Raw genomic sequence first — 12,679 nt, forward strand, 5'->3', positions numbered from 1 at the left:
ACTTCAGCTGTCACAGAATAGAGATACAAAACGATTTAATAAATATCCAGGAAATGAGATTTTTGTATCTCTTAATAATTTTGCCCCAAGACATCCAGGTATTTTTCACTATCAAAATTTTTTATGCCTACACTTAGATGACATTGTGCTAAGTGTAATAGAAAGAAAGTGAAACTTGCAGAACGGAAGGTTTATAAGTTAAGAGAGACTGGAGATTATTTTAAATAAATGAGACCAAAATTTTCTCAGTTCAACGAATGGATCTCATTTGCTCAAATTTTTATGATTTAAAAAAATCTTAGATCGAAACCTACAATTTTGCGTTCTCTGTCATAAACTTTCTAGATATTGACACAGTGTCACCATTTTGAAGAGTTACTCACTTTTATGAAGGTCCAAACGGAAACAGTGGTTAATCTGTGAGGCCTCTGTGTACTTGTGTTTTTATGATCTCACCACTGTTTACCTCAATAGGACACTTCACCACATTCACCTAGATTAGATTCGATTAGATCAAGATTGACAGCAGATTTCAAAGCTGTGTTTACTGTGTGTGAAGGAAATGGGCATTAGATATAAATTGGGGAACAGGAACAGTTGGGATGTCTGCCCCCTTGGTGCTTATTTAGCAACATTTCACCTCGATTTCAACATCTAACCCAAGGCCCATTTCCTTTTGACACCAGTACTCTTCTCTTCACCCCTAAAGCATGATCATTTGATCAGACCCTCCCAGACATTGGAGATGACAGCACAGGCCCTCAGGCTAGTCATTGTTCTGTAATTGCAACCAACTGCATGTGTGTGATACATTTTATTGTCCTGTAATCTGTACACAATGTTATTAGATGGCACCTTGACCTACTAAGAAATTGTACTGAGCCCCTGATACTAGATCCAAATGCATGGCTTGCAAGGGTAGTCTGCAACCATAAAAGGAAATGATTTCAGGGTGATGTGGTTACGGGTATAAGAGAATTGTTAGCTTCCCCCTAGGTCTTCCAGGAACCTGGCAGGACCTTATCCTAAAGAGAGCACATTCCACAAACCTCAGAAGAAAGGTTGAGAAGTCCCAAGAAGCTGCACTATCTAAGCATTTCCAGCCTGTGGTCTTCTGTTAAATTTGCTAAGATCATACCCTTTGAGTTTCTTCCCTAAAACTCTAACTTTGATGAGATTTATGTCAAGAGTGTGCTGTTTCATAAGAAATACAACTCAATCCGGTGGGATTTTTTTCCCCAGTGGTTGTAACTCTCTTCTGACATTTAAGCATATATTTTTTTAAATTGATAGATTCCTTTTCAGGTATTTCTTGGTCTTGTCTCCAGAGTCGTCAGTCATTGAGAACAGAAATAATCTTTAGAGCCACTGTTTCTAGTATAGCACCTGGCACATAGTAGTTGGTTAATGGAGACAATGTCTTTATTATGAATAAGACCCAATAAGCTGATCCTACCAAAATATCCATTTAAGACAGCTCAGGAATCACAGGTGATACAAATGCCACTAGAGGACAATCACACTGACAATTATTCTTTGCATCCCTAGTTTTTAAGTGCCAGATGGTATTTTCAATGGGGTATTTTTAAAAAGAAGTGCATCTCTAGATATCTTCCTAGTACACAAGGCAGAATTTTAGGGGTGCCTGGGTAGCGCAGTGGTTAAGCCTCTGCCTTCAGCTCAGCGTTCTGGGTTCGAGCCCCACATCAGGCTCCTCCACTAAAAGCCTGCTTCTCCCTCTCCCACTCCCCCTGCTTGTGTTCCCTCTCTCGCTGGCTGTCTCTCTCTGTCAAATAAATAAATAAAATCTTAAAAAAAAAAAGGCAGAATTTTAAAAATAAATCTAATACAAAAATAAAAATAAAAATGTAATACATATAAGATCAAGAATACCTTTCAAGGGCCGTTCAGTTTCATTGACTCACAGTTTCATTGACTTTCCTGTGGAGAGTACGATGCGTGGTGAACTGAAGAGGAAAAGAGTGAACTTCTCAGAGTTTTGACGTCTCACATGAAAACCTCTCTGCAGAGCGTGTAGTGCTCCTCCAGCCACAAAGAGCTGTTTATTCACTGGCAAAGGTGGAGACAGACAGAAGCATCTCTCAGTCCTCACATCCGTCAACTTCAGGTAACACCTTTTGCTGTGAGGAAAAACACATCCTCCTGGAAGAAGTAAGTCAGCAGTAGCAACCCCGCTGGAACATCTAGAACAAACATTCTGAGGCAACTTTGCTTTACTCAGGAGGAGAGAGATTTTCCTACCCCTTCTCATATCTTTGAAATTCAGGGCAGTGGAATCTAGCATTGGCTAACGTAGTGACTGACGAAGAAATATTAGTGATGTGAAATCCTCCCTTTCCATCATGGGAGGTTGACCGTAAACAAATTTGATTATTCATTTACTCAGTGAATCAGTCACATTATTATAGTAACAAAGATATCTCTGAAACTAGATCAAATATGGTAAGTACAATAATAGCTAACTTAACTGGGTGTTTCTTTGGTTCCAGACATTGTGCTAAATGATTTACATTATATATATTACATTACATTATATATTTACTATATATTACATTACATATATATATATGGTGAGGATTTGAGCCCAGGTCTTGGTAAAGCTCATATATTCAAACAGCATGTCACACTGCCTCCTTGAAGAGTACATGGAAAATGTTCAAATTCATCGATTTCTGCTCCATCAGCAGCTGAATTCCAAGCCAGAACTAAATTCATTAATAGTGTATTAATAGCACCAAATATCATCATTTAAAAAGAGCACTTAAAAGCAAAATAAAAAAATGTTAACTCTCAATTGAAAAACGGACAAAAGTCTGGATTAAAACATTCATAAGGAAAAGAGCTGCAAAAAACAAAAACATAAAAATGTTTTAGGTCTTAAGTTAAAGATATACAAATGACATTCTTTTTGTGCTTACCACGTGGGAAAAGTTTTAAAAGATGTGGGTCTCCAGGGTCACGAAGTTAATCAGCAGTAGTCAGTCGCACCTTGCGGGTGGCAGCAAACCTTGTTACGCCCAAATGAAGGTAATTTGATAATTGCATTCCAAAAGTCTAAAAACTGTTCGTAAACTATGGCTCACATTTCAGTTCCTCAAATTCTTCTGAAGAAGCCATCGTACAATTGTACGAAGACCTAAAATGATGCTCAAAATGGTTGACTCTCATTAGAGAGATAGTAATAGTCTAGTATATTCATACAAGAGAACAGTCTCTAAGATGTGATCTTTATCTAAATCTGCTGAAGGGGAAAAACTTCACGTACAGGAATCAACGACAGCTCCTGAAATAGCATTTGATAATGTATCCATTTTGGCGAAAAGAAAGATAAAATCCCTTTTCCTCCTCTTTCTTCCCTTCTTCTCCTTCTGTATCTTTCTTGTTCAGTTTCTCCCCTCTTGTTCTTCTCTCTGGAAGTTAATGCAGTAAAATATTCACAATGATTATATCCGAGTGCTGGGGCTTGGGGTGGTCCTCACTTTCTCGTTCATCTATAATTCATTAACTCTTATAATCTGGGAAAAAACCAGTAAAATTCATTTAGATAAAAAATACTTTTGACTCTTATAAAGTATTCGTAGTGTCTTTACCCGTATCTATATATGCAGTGATAAGCATCCAAACAGCAGAAAACATCCGGGACCTAGGATATCAATGAGGTGCCTATTAATAGTGCGTGAGTGATGTTCCCTCATTACATTGCCATTCGCCATGGTGAGGTTAACCCAGTTCCAAAAAGCCCATTTGGACTTGAATGCCACCATATTACACAAAACGTTTGTCTTGTGTCATCTTCCTTTCCCTTCCAAGCTTCTGTGTTCACACCTGCCCACCCTTCTTCTAGTCTCTCATGGAGAAAGTGTGATTTCTTTTTGTTTTTTCGGACCTGAGTTCTCACTTCCCCTAGGGCTTTGTTTCCTCGTTATTAGCCCTTCTTCCTCAGCCACACGTCTGTGGTTCCCACCTCTGTGCCGCTGCCATCTCTCTGCTTGGGGTATGTACTTGTCCTTCCATTTCCCTACAGCGTCCGCCCTGCTGTGTCTGTCCCTGGAGCTCGCACAGTGAGACAGGACCAATAGGGGCCTAGCTTACGTCTGACCTAATTTCCTTACTAACTTCTCCCCTTGTTTAAAAGTCCAATAATCTGGTTTCTGACCACCTCCCCAACCCTCCCCATCTCCCATAACCTCTCTTTTTAATAAAGAACACTGATTTCCTAATTGACAGATTTCATTTTATTTTGGAAATGTAAAAATATGCTGTAAAGCGTAAGGAGCAAAATAATCATCATCCCAGGCGGCCTCCCACTCTTACCTCCTGGCTCCTTTCTTAGCTTCTCGATTGCTGCATTAATCTTTCTTAAATACATTTCCAATCACCGGGATTATCTCAAGCATCCCTGTCTGCCCCGATTCCATTTTTCAGCATGTTTATTTTCTTCTTTGCTATTTGTAATTTATTATTTCTGTATTGTTATTTCTTTGGGCCTGCTATCTGCTCTTTTAAAAATCTCCTTTTATTGTTTTATCGTATCTTCTTTGAGCTTAGTTTTGTTTATTGGACTCCTGTGTTTATTTTCTTCTTATTGTTCGACCTGTTTTCTTCTAGATGGAAAAGATGGAATAAGCTTTCCTTCCTCCCCTCCCACTCTGCCTGTCTCCCTCTTTTCCTCCCTCTATCCCTCCCGTTTTAGTCCAGAGTGTATTTACTAAGTCTAATGCCATTTCTTTTTATCTTTTGATCTGTTTGACATTCTGTTTTACTCAGAGGTGGAGTGGGTGACCATCTTCCAATTGTATCTGAGAGTCATCTGTTTATTCCTTTAAACTATAGTTGCAGGGAGAAATATTTTGCTTCCTGTCCACTTTTTTGAAGCCCAAGGGTAGAGTAGTGGTGGGAGAAAAGAGGGCTTGAGGTTATCTTAGACTTTCTATGATATTTGGGCTCCTTCCCTCTTCTGAGATTGTGTCTCATACAAATGTTCACCTTGTCGGGGATGTAAACAGTTCCTGTGTTGGATTCTTGGACTGTGGTTCATTTCCTCAATTTAGTGCATACCCAGGAGATTGCACATCTCTTTCAACCCCTTTTTCTCTTTCCCTATGTCCCTGGGTTTTCTCCTAGAATGGTTCTTGTTACATTCCCCATTTCACCATTGGCATCGATTGTTTGCTCTTTCTGTCCCACGTGCTTCTTTGTAATGTGACTTTGTTGTTCCAAACTTCAAATGTGGGCTAGTCTTGGGACTTGCTTTGACCAACAGAATGTGGCCAAAGTGACATTTTTCCACTTATGAGATTATCCTTAAGGGTCCTTGCACCTTATGCTTTGGGCTCTGAAAATGCTCCCACCACCAGGTAAGGAAACCAGGGCTAACCCCCTGACTGATAAGAGACTGTGTAGAAGAGAGGCCCAGCTCGCAGCTGGCACCAGGCCCCAGATGAGAGGGTAAGGCATTCGTATGCCCTCTAGCCCTAATGGAGCTGCCTGATGGCTGCAGTGGTGTGAATGACCCCAGTGAGACCAGCAGAAGAACCACCGTGCTGAGCACAACCATAGAATCAGGAGAATTATTAAATCATTCTTATAAGCTACGGTGTCTTGGAGTGTTTTTATGCAACGATACATATTTGATACCTGAGAGCGGGTGGTACTGTGTGCAACTTGAAATGTGTGGCATTGGCTTTGGGACCAGGCAGTGGGCAGAGTCTGGAAATTGGTACAGAGACAGTTGAAGGCAGACGAAAGGACTACCTGTGTTATTACCTGCTATATAACGTTGGAATGCTTCAAAAGTCTATCTTCAGTTGTTTGTGAAAGCAACAAGGCTGAGTTAAAAATTGAGACCCAAGTCTTTTGTGTGTGTATTGATTTGATATTTAAAGGCCATGTTGATGCATACCGTGGTTGTAGCAGAACAATTCACAATAGCCAAGAGGTGGAAGCAACTTAAATGTATGTTGACAGATGAATGGATGTGGTCTATACATACAATGAAATATTATTCAGCCTTAAAAAGGAAGGAAAGTCCATGACGCACTACAACATAGATGTACCTTGAGAACATTAAGTTAAGTGAAATATGCCAGACAAAAAAAGCCAATATTGTACAGTTCCACTTACATGAGCCATCGAAAGGAGTCGAACTCATAGGAGCAGAAGGTAGAATAGTAGTCCCCAGGGGATGGGGGGGGGAAGGACATGTGGGTTCTTTAATAGGTACAGAGCTTCAATTTTGCAAGATGGAAAATTTCTGCAGTTCTGCTGCACGACAATATTAATATACTTAACCACTATGAAACTGTACCCTTAAAATAGTTCAGATGGCAAGTTTTGTGTTATATGTTTTTATCTGTCTGTTTTACCGTAATTAAAAAAAAAATTGAGGTGGGAGAAGGACATAATTATAGAACAGATGGTAGGTCCTGATTGTAGACCGGGGCTCTGCAAGTTTATTAATATGCTTCATAGCAATAAATAATAAATAAATAAATAATTTTTACTTCGTAGCAGCAGTAAAAATGCCAAAAAACAACGGTCACCTTAGAAACATTGTTAGCTCTGTAAGTGCCACATTGGATAAAATAGAACACAGGAAACTACCAGAGCCCCGAATACAGGCTCCCCCACAACCCAAAAGTAGGGGTGCCTATGAACATTTTCCTAAGTAGAAATGGCATACAGAGAAGAAGCAATGACTATTAATTTAGGTGGAAATTGTTTTGAGCATTCCCCGACCCCCAAAATATCTTCTCTTAGGCATTTCTGATACCTTTGGACACATCTTGCTAAGTGAGGCACAAAATAAATTGGGATAAAGCACAGAGGCTCACAGACAGTTCAAAGCTGTGGGGGTTGGATGTTGAGATGCTGAGAGTAGTTGGGGGAAGGAACTCCGCGGGGCCCCTCTCGCTGCTGGGGGTGCGCTGCCTCGGTAAAGGCTCACTGCAAAACGTGCTGAACGCTACGTTTGCTTTCTGACTTTTTTTTTGTGAAAATAAAAAAATCCTCTTCATATGTCTTTTGGTTAGCAAAAACAGGTGCTCATATAGTTTTTTTTGTTTTTGTTTTTAATAATTTTTTATTATGTTTTTTGTAAAAGCAAAGTGGCGTATCTCGAACTTTTGAAAAGCAGGAGACACCTGTAAGTGGTTTGGATTCCAACTTTAAACTGGGGAGTAGTTCTCCCTCTGCTGGTTGTCTTGGAATTATTCAGTTTTAGGAAAAACCAGGGCAGCTAGAGTGAGAACATTCCCTGTAAGATTTCCTTGTGATGAAAATGTCGACCTTTTCATTCAAAATATTTCCTGTAAACTCTTGCAGCCATTATCTGCAATTATCCACACATTCATTCTTCCATTTCTTAAAATTAACATACAGTTTATTGGGCTCTAGCTCATTCATTCACTGACTTTTGTATAACCCTAATATGTGCCAGGCACTGTACTAAACTCTGAGGTTTCAAAGATGACATTGTTGTGGACCTGGGTTTGACGTCTAATAGAATGATTCACACATGTCAATCATTAAATCAGATGCAGTAAGGAGTTATGCGTTGGCAGAATTCGCTCATGTCCTAGCGTACAAGAATTGGGGCATAGAGGGAACAGTGAAGCAGGTCAGCAGAGGTGTAATTAGTACATTGGATTCTTGCCCTTAGAATTCATTAATAAGAGGTTATCTGATCATATAACGGTACACATATGTATCAATTGTCAATGAGTGTTTTTTTTTCAGTTGGATTTTTTAAAGCAGCTTTTTATTTTTAAATAATTACAGTTGACCCTTGAACAATGTGGGGGTTAGTGGTGCCAACCCCAGTGTAGTTAAAAACCCTCATATAACTTGACTCCCCCAAGACTTACCTACCAATAGCCTACTGTTGACCAGAAGCCTTACTGATAGCATAAATAACGAACACATATTTCATATGTTATGTATTGCACCCTGTATTCTTACAATAAAGTAAGCTAGAGGAAAGAAAATGTTATTAATAAAATCATAAGGAAGAGAAAATACACTTACAGCAGAGTATGTACTTACCCATACTGTAAGGTTATGCCATCTGTTTACAAGATAAATCTCTGCCCTGCCTGCATAAATATTGTCTTATTTGTATCATACGTGTAGATGTTACACATATTACTAACACTAGACATAAATGAAGAGATAAGTGAAAAAGTAATTCATGTTTATTTACAGGTGTAATGGTTCATATGGTGAAAATGAAGAAGTAGTGCGATATGATTGCTCTGTGGTGGCCTAGTACAATCAACGTGATTGCTTCACAGTAGCTTAGCTGCTACACGAATGGGTCATCATGAAATCTCATAGCATACAATATTACAGTCCTATTTACAATACAGCCACTGGAAACGTTGTTACAGTCTTTAAAAAAAAACTTTTGTGTGATAATAGGCTGACCTACCATTTCTCCAATTATGAGAGAGGCATACTGTACGACAATATAATTCTTTAAAAGCAAGGTTATAAAACAGGAAGAAAACTAACACATTAGTTATTTTATATTCAATATTACTCACCGTATGCCTATGTGAGGATAGGCTAACCGCTTCCATGTGAGTCTTACACACAGTGTTCTATACAATGAATACCTCGTTGATAATGAGGTAGATACGAGAACGTCTCGTATGGTTCTTGCCATCCTTGCTAGATTCTCACACGAAGACACTCACACATGCACAACAGATGGGTTGGTTAGGTTATTTACTCTTCATTATCTGGAAGTAGATCATCATAAAGAAGGAGGAAGGCGAGGTGTGGTCTTGCTGTCTCAAGGGTGACAGAGGCCGAAGAGAAGGAGGAGGTGGGCGGGGAGGCAGGAGAGGCAGGCACATTCAGTGGAAATTTACAGAAATATATTGTAATTTCTGTCTGAGTTTTGGGGCACATTCTTTGGGATTTTTTTATGTGGGTCATCATAACACCTGCAAATGAGGACAGTTTTATTTCTTCCTATCCAATCTGTCTTCCTTTTATTTCCTTTTTTGTTGTTGTTCTGTTTGACTGGCTAGAACTTACAGTATCATGTGGAATAGCAGTGGTGAGTGGAATTTTTACGTCGTTCTCAATCCTGGCAGGGAAACATTGTCTTTCACCCTTAACAATGATGGTAGTTGTAGTCTTTTTGGCAATTTTGGTATTTTCTCTTGATAGAAACATATGTATTGATTTAATTTATCCATCATTCTAAGGTGCAAAAAATGCCATTTTATTTAATTTTGCTCAAATTAAAGCTGAACATTAGTTGCTATGTTTATGATGCATATTCATTTTTTTGGTATAAAAATGGCAAGTTTTTAAAATAAAAAAATAATACCAAAAACTGGCATTCCTAGTAAAATTTTATAGTAACCAAATGGGTATATTCATAAATAATTTAAAATTTCACCTTGTGGTAATAATATGAAAAGTAGTGATTACATTAATAGTTACCTAACCAATGAATTTGAAATACCTTTGTGTCTTGTTTTTTTTCTTTTCTTAATGAAGTTCTCATCCTTATGAATTAAAGAAAACAAAATAAATCAGGAACCGTTTAGTTGGCCCTTTTAATTAGGTTTATACAGAATTGATGTGGGGTTTTTTTGGCATAATACTTTGCCAAAAAAAAAAAAAGACTCTCATCTTATTGATTGGACAAAGTGCGTAATACGAACTTCTGAAAATATTCTTAGATCTCAGTGATGTATCCCCATAGAGCATCTTCAGTTTAGGAAATACTAGGGGCGTATGAACTAAGTATAAAGATGCCATAGGAATTCCTTGGGAACCATGGTCTGTCTGTTTGAGAATCCATCGAGAGCAGTGGACACTAACAGGAACTATTTACAGGAGCATCATATGCGAGAAGTGCCTTCCCTTGTATCCCAAAGGTCACTGAAGTCTGGGCAAATCAGCAGAGATCTTCACCAGGCACGTGAAAGCTCTGAGAATGGCCAGCAACGGCTGAAGGTGCCACTGGGTACATTTCTCTGAACTGCGTGGACTATCTTTTTTCAACTGGTTTTTGCTTTAACAATCCCAAGGACACTAGAGTACAAAGAGCCCAGAAGTTGTAGCTCTGTGTTCCACTGGTTCTTGAGGTAATTTGACCTTGAGCGCTGCACCTCTTCCCCCAGCAGGTGGCAGTAAGGGATTATGGAAAATCTGTAACAGGCATCTGGGTGGAGGACCTAGCCAGGGCTATTTGGAAAGGTAATTCCAAGAGCATATTGGACATGATGCGGATGTGCAGTTAGTTTTTAATGTGAATATAACCTGAAATATTCTTTTATTTGGTGCCTCTAAGTTGGTGAAGTGGTACCTAATGTTTAAGCATAAAACAGATTTACAACAGATCTATTTTCCTTGAATAGGAGCGCGAAGCCTAGAGCTTAACTTCTCCGTGCCACTTTTCCCAAATGTAGCAGACCCTGAGACTTGGAAGACCTTCTCAGAGGAACAAAAGACTTGTAATTCCTATTAGATACCTTCATCTAGATGTCTGACAATCATCTCAAATTCAACATGTTCAAACTAGGCGGGGGTGTGCTGGGGCCAGCCTCTAGGGCCAATGGATAGCTTGTCAGAGATTTTGCAAGCTGGTGGACTTCACACTGGTAGTTTGAAATTGGCTATCATGGAAGCATTTACAGTAGAAATTTTCTGTTGCTATAAACCAGGACTTTCCACCTCCTCCAGCTGGTTGTTAAATATTTACCAATATTCCACTGATTCAAACACAGTTGATTTGCCCTTAACTATACCTCTTCTCCTGCTCATGTGTCCTATTAATTCCCAAACCTCTGATTATCTCACTCTCCAAAGCCCAGTTCAAACTCATCTCCTCCCGTGGTCAACTAATGTTATCCAAGAATATTCGATGGAGAAAAGACAGTCTCTTTAAGAAATAGTGCTGGGAAAATGGGATGTTCACATATAAAAGAATGACACTGGACCCCTATTTTACACCACTCATTAAATGAAACTCAAAATCAATTAAAAACTTAAACGTAAGACCTGACACCATTAACCATCTAGAAGAAGACATAGGGGAAAAGCTTCTTGACATGGGTCTTGGCAGTGAATTTTTGGATATGACACCTAATGCACAAAGCAACAAAAGCAAAAATAAGTGAGGGGGACTATATCAAAGTAAAAAGCTTCTGTGCAGCAAAAGAAATGATCGTTAAAATAAAAAGGCAACCTACCGAATAGTAAAAACTGTTTGCAAACCATATATCTGATAAGGGATCAATATCCAAAATAAATCAGGAACTCACATATTTGCGAACCATATGTCTAAAAGGGGTTCATATCCAAAATATATAAGGAACTCATAAAACTTAATAGCAATAATAATAATAATAATTGAATTTTAAAATGGGCAAAGGACCTGAGTGGACATTTGTCCAAAGAAGACATTCAACAGGTACATGAAAAGGTGGTCAACATCACTAATCATCAGGGAAATGCAAATCAAAGCCACAAATAGCACAGAAACCTTACACCTGTTAGAAAGCTATCATCAAAAAGCCAGGATAGTAAGTATTGGCGAAGATGCGGAGAAAAGGGAAACTTTGTGCTCTGTTGGTGGACATGTAAGTCAGTACAGCCATTATGGAAAACAGTATGGAGGTTCTTCAAAAATTTACAAAGAGAACTATCCTATGAGCCAGCAATCCCACTTCTGGGTATATATCCAAAGGAAATATAAAATCACTATCTTGAAGAGATATCTGCACCCCCCATGTTTAGTGCAGCATTATTTACAATGGCCAAGATATGAAAACAACCTATGTGTCTGTTGATGGGTAAATAGAGAAAACATGGTATGTGTGTGTGTGTGTGTGTGTGTATATATATATATATATATATATATATATATATATATATATATGCAATGAAATATTATTCAGCCATTAAAAAAAAAGAAAACTTGCCATTTGCAGCAACATGAATGGACACTGAGGGCATTATGCTAAGAGACGTCAGGCAGAGAAAGACAAATACTGTATGATCTCACTTATATGTGAAATCTAAAAAAACCTGAACTTACAGAAACAGAGAACAGATTGGTGGGGAGTAGGAAAAATGAGTGAAGGTGGTCAAAATGTAAAAGCCAAAACAAAATTCACCTCCTCCTGCAGGGACACCGAACTTGCCACCCCCCCCACCCCCCCGCCACTTTCCCCATACCTCTGGCTTCCTGAGGTACTTTGCTCAGTATAGGTTAAAATAGCCTTATTTTATAATGTGTGTTTCTCAAGAGTCTCTTGACCAGATAGTAGACTGTGGGTTCCTAGAGGGGACTTGGAGGACTATGTCTGAGACATTGTGTAACCTCAGTGGCTGCGGTAGCACTTGGCACATAGTAGATAGTGAAATGGTTGTGGTTTTGGGGATTGCCACAGAATAACTTTGTACTTCTTCTACATTCAGCTCTGACCCCAACCAACTTATTAACATGATTTTTTATTCCTCATCTTCATTCATCCTGTTATATTTGTCACATTTTACTCAAACCGAGGCCCTTGGTATGCCCATAGCTACCCCCACCGTCTCCGTCTTTGTGTCTGCTTCTCCCTGTCCCCATGGAGTGTCTGCTTTTCCCTGTCGCCACGGAGTGTCTGCTTCTCCCTGTTCCCATGGAGTG

Source organism: Ursus americanus, chromosome 11 (assembly GCF_024610735.1).
Source record: "Ursus americanus isolate L20-20 chromosome 11, mUrsAme1.1.p, whole genome shotgun sequence".
NCBI lineage: Eukaryota > Metazoa > Chordata > Mammalia > Carnivora > Ursidae > Ursus > Ursus americanus.